The sequence below is a fragment of the Myotis lucifugus genome, unplaced genomic scaffold (genome assembly GCF_000147115.1).
Source record: "Myotis lucifugus unplaced genomic scaffold, Myoluc2.0 scaffold_122, whole genome shotgun sequence".
NCBI classification, from domain to species: domain Eukaryota; kingdom Metazoa; phylum Chordata; class Mammalia; order Chiroptera; family Vespertilionidae; genus Myotis; species Myotis lucifugus.
In genome coordinates, this window is record NW_005871170.1 from 3,578,379 (window position 1) to 3,583,775 (window position 5,397).

At 33.8% G+C, this 5,397-nt stretch overlaps 1 non-coding gene across 1 annotated transcript; it reads left to right on the forward strand.

Annotated features, from left to right (window-relative positions):
- The first annotated feature begins 4,742 nt into the window (after positions 1 to 4,742).
- On the forward strand, positions 4,743 to 4,884 carry LOC111827037. Its single transcript, XR_002830494.1, has one exon.
- Positions 4,885 to 5,397: the final 513 nt, after the last annotated feature.

Sequence of the window (5,397 nt, forward strand, 5' to 3'; positions counted from 1 at the left end):
AGTAGTTTATAAATCCATTCTCCCTCTGAAGGATGTCTTGGTTGCTTCCAGGTTTAGTCAATTATGAATATACCAGCTATAAACATCCATGTTCAGGTTTTTGTGTAGACATAATTTTTTAACTATCTGGGCAAATATCAAGTAGCACAATTTCTGGATTTTATAGTAAAAGTATTTTAGTTTTGTAAGAAACTGTCTTCCAAGATGGCTGCACCATTTTGCATTCCCACCAGCAATGATTGAGAGTTTCTGTTGCTCTACAGGATATCCTCTCCTGCATTTGGTATTATCAGTGTTTTGAATTTTCATCATGGTAATAGGTAAGGTAATCCTTTTTTAAATTTGCAATTCACTAATGACATATGATGTGGAACATTTTTTCAAATGTTTATTTTGTATTTGCATACCTTTTTGGTACAGTTTCTCTTCAGATCTTTTGCTCATTTTTAAGTTTAGTTATTTGTTTCCTTACGTAGAGTTTCAAGAGTTTTACATATATTATGGATAAGGGTTCTTTATCTGATATATATTTTGCAAATGTTTTCTCCCAATCTGTAGCTTATCTCCTCATTCTTTGGTAGTGTCTTTTGCAGGGCAGATTTTTATTTTATTTTAATTAAGTACAATTTAGCAATGATTTCTTTCACAAATTACGTTTTGTTTTGTTTTGTTCTTAGTTGTTTCTAAAAAGACATTGTCAAACTGAAGGACATCTAGATTTTCTCCTATATTATCTTTAGAGGTTCCATAGTTTTGCATTTTACATTCAGATAGATGATTATTTTAAGTTAATATTTGTAAGGTGTGTACAGTCTGTTTCTAGATTCATTATTTGCATGTGGATGGCCAGTTTTTCTAGCAGCATTTGTTGAAAAGACTGTCATTTCTCCATTTAATTGTCTTTGCTCCTTTGTCAAAGATCAGTGGACTAAATTTATATGGGAGTATTTATGTGGCCTCTGTTCTCGTTCATCAATTTGTTTGTCTAATTCTTTCTCGAATGCCACACTGTCTTGAGTACTGTAGCTTTATAGTAACACTTGAAGTCAGGTAGTGTCAGTTCTCCAACTTTGTTTTTCTCCTTCAGTATAGGCTCCTTCCAGTGATGGCGAACCTTTTGAGCTCGGCGTGTCAGCATTTTGAAAAACCCTAACTTAACTCTGGTGCCGTGTCACATATAGAAATTTTTTGATATTTGCAACCATAGTAAAACAAAGACTTATATTTTTATATTGATTTTATATATTTAAATGCCATTTAACAAAGAAAAATCAACCAAAAAAATGAGTTCGCATGTCACCTCTGACACGCATGTCATAGGTTCGCCATCACTGTTCTAGACCAATTCCTTATGAATGTAATACAAAGGCATTCATGTCTGTTTTCTTGTTCTCTCTTCACTTTTCCTGTAGTGCTCACCTTGGGAAGAGTTGACAAAATGGCATTTGTTTTTTTCTTTTTTTCCTCACCTTAAGGAAATTTTATATAAGCTGCATTTCTCTATTAATTCTTTACCTCCTGAGAGGAAGAAGTTGGTCTTCCTATGTAGCTGGAGGATGGGTGAGGGGACCCTCATGGATATTTTTGGAGTAATTCCAGGTGCTATCTTCCTAGAGAATGACTGGCAAACAAGCCTTAACACAGTAATGTGAGTCAGTTCTTTTCTGGGCCAGACCCTCTTCTGTGGTCACCAGTAATAGGACAAATAGTTTTAAACACTGATGAAAAATTCGTTTTGCAATATGGGCTCAAAATAAGGAGAGATAGCAAAGCAAAGATTCCATAAATATTTAAAGATTCCAAATTTTCTGAATTATATTTTTAAATTTTGGTCACATAGGAAAAAGTGAAATTGCAATATTGTTTTTTTAGTGTAAGTATAATGTATACATTGTTCCCATTAGCAAAATGTTCTACACATATTTAGTAGTGTTCAAAGTAGGGTGAAAAAAAGATTCATAATACTCGAGGGCAAAGAAGATATTTCATATTGCCTTTTGTTACAATGATGCAATCAACTTAATAATTCATATTTTAGAATACATTAATGCAAATAATAGGGTTAGATTTAACCTATGATCAAATTTTTAAATATTCAACACAAAAATTCAATTTGGTTATCATTTCAGATAAAATTGGACACTTCAAACACATGCTAAGTCTTACTTATGAATGAACATACAGATTATTTTGTTTTATTAATATAGAATTTAAAAAAGTTAATAGTGCATTTCTTGATATGAAATGTTATTGAAATAGAAAAGGTAAGGAATGGTGTGCTTTATCTTCTAGAATACCTGAATAAAAAGGGATATGTACAAATTTCCCACAAATAATGCATATACATTTGTAAATAATGTATATTCATATAGAAAAAATCCTCTTATTTAAAAGTGTCTAATTAGAACTAATGAAGAAGATCAGACAAAATGAATCCTTAAAAAATGTTGTCAACATATACAGAACCACCTGGGACTATTTTTTAAAATATAAAATGCATTCTTTTACTTTTTCAAAGGGAGACAGGCATTATTGGAAGATTTCACCTCCTGGTACTTTCTGGGTCGTGATCATCAAACGTATAATTATACTTTACAGTTTAAGAGAATTCATCCAATAATTTATTGTTATTCCTTGTGTGTTGTTCTTTTTGGTTGTTTTGGCTCAGTCCTTGGCCCCATTAAGTCTGCTTGGAATGACTTGCTATGAAATGCATCCTGGAGAAATGCCTGATCTAAATTATTCTGTACCACTACTCTGTTCCCTTAGATCAGTGGTCGGCAAACTGCGGCTCGCGAGCCACAGGCAGCTCTTTGGCCCCTTGAGTGTGGCTCTTCCACAAAATACCAACTTCTGCGCATGGGCCACAAAGTTTCAATCGCACTGTACATGCGCGCCCGCACGTGGTATTTTGTGGAAGAGCCACACTCAAGGGGCCAAAGAGCCTCATGTGGCTCGCGAGCCGCAGTTTGCCAACCACTGCCTTAGGTGAATCAAACATATTTTATACACTACTCCACGTTCTACACAAGGATAGGATGATCTTGTTATTTGTTATTAGAATGAGAATGACTTTAAGCATGAAAGGGAGTACATCAAGTTATCACCTGAGGACAATAGGCACAACTGTACATTTCAAATAAATGGAATCATACACTATCTGGTATTGTGTGCCTGATTTCTTTCACCTAGTGTAATGTTTTTAAGGTTCATCAAGTTGTAACATGTGTTAGTACTCCATTACTTGTAGGACTAAGTAATATTTCATTACATGGCTATACTTTTCTTTTTTTCACCAGTTGATGCACTATTGGGTTGTTCCCACTTTGGGCTATTATGAACAATTCTGCTGTGAACATGGCATACAAGTTTTCATAGGAACAGCTGCTTTTAATTCTTAAGGGTACATACTTAGGATTAGAATTTTGGGGTGATATGATCACCCTATGATTAACTTCTGGAGGAAGTGACTAATCACTTTCCACAGTGGCTGCATCATTTTACATTCCCACAAGCAATGTATGAGAACTCTAATATTTTCCCATCCTCACTAACATTTGTTTTTTGTTTGTTTGTTTTTCACTATAACTACCCCAGTGCATGTAAACTGGTGTTGAATTTTGTTTTGATTTGCATTTCTCTATTACTAATGATATTGAGCATCTTTTTATGTGTTTTTATCCATCTGTATATATTATTTGTAGAAATGTCTCTTCATATCCTTTGCCCATATTAAAAATTGTGTTACTTGTCTTTTTATTTTTTAGTTATTAAAAAGGGATATGTACAAATTTATAAGAGTTCTTTGTATATGCTGGATACCATACCCTTATCAAATATATGATTTGCCAATATTTTATTCCAGTTTTGTCTTTTGCTGTTTTGATAGTGTCCCATGAAGCATAAAATTTTTAATTGTTTCATTTCTTTTCCATTGTATAAGCATATAATGTTTATTTTCTTAGTTGTGCTCTAAGGATTACCATTAACATCTTAATTTATAATAATGTAGTTTAGAGTAATACCAATTTTGTTTCACTAGTATACAAAATCTCTGCTTCTATAAAGTTCCATTTTCCTCTCTCTTGTATGCTGCTATTTTCACAAATTACATCTTTATATAATGTGTGCCCATCATTTAGACTTGTATTTATTGATTTAGGAAGTTGTCTTTTAACTCAGATTCAAGAAAAAAAAGGAGTCACAATAATAAAATACATTACACTTTCTTGCATGTGTACTTCCATTGATACCTTTACTCTTGCTCTTTGTTTTTTTTACATGCTTACCAGTTACTGTCTAGTTCCTTTTATTTCAGGTTGGCGTACTTCTTTTAGTGTTTCTTAGAGGGCCGGTCTGCTAGGAATGAACTTTCTCCATTTTTATTTCTCTATGAATGTCTTCATTTCCTCTTCATTTTCAAAGGATTGTTTTGTCAGAAATAAGATTTTTGGTTGATGGTTCCTTTTTTCTTTCATCTGCTATCTTCAGACTTCATGATGTCTGATGAAAAGTCTGCTCTAAATTTTATTCAGTATCGTATGTGATGAGTCTTTGTCTCTTGCTGCTTTCAATTTTCAAAATATTTAGTACTATCATTGTAACTTCCTTATTTTTTTTAAATGGTACCAGATTTATTATTAAAAGATTACGACCTAACATTATCAAAGCTGAAGTATTAACAGGATCTGCAGAGGGATAGGTTGTTCTGATTCCAAGAATTAATTTGTCCCCATCTGACACTGGCCTCCCATTTAAATTGATTCGAGCTCACCTGTGCTCAGTGTAACAGGGGAGTCTGGCAGGACATACAGCAACCCCCCTCTCAGTTTAGGAGGGCCGTCCTGAGTATAGGGCTGGCTCTTAAAGGCACGAGAGGACAATTTAAGAAAAAAAAAAGAATAAAAAGAAAGAAAAGAAAAAAAGAAAAGAAGATAAAAGAAAATAAAAAAATGAATTGATTCGAAGATGGTTTCCCGTGAGGCCAGCATTTGTGATGACTATTAATAAATCACAAGGACAAACTCTAGACAGAGTAGTCACATTCCTACCTGAACTCGTTTTCGCACATGGTCAGTTATATGTTGCTTTCTCTCGAGTTTGAAGAGCAATTGACGTTACAGTTAAAGTTCTAAATACTTCATCACAAGGAAAATTAGTCAAGCACTCTGAAAGTGTTTTCATGTTGGGGTCCATCCCCAGCAGGTCCAGGGGTTCCCATAGGTGTGGACGGAGTCGGCGAAGAAGGAATGACATGGAGACAGCGTTCAGTTGATCATCATAACCAGGTTCTCCTTTTCGTGACTTCCTTTTTTAATCATGTGATATTTAGAAGTATGTTGCTTAGTTTCTAAGTACTTAGAGATATTATTATCTCATTTTCTTCTTCTTTCATTT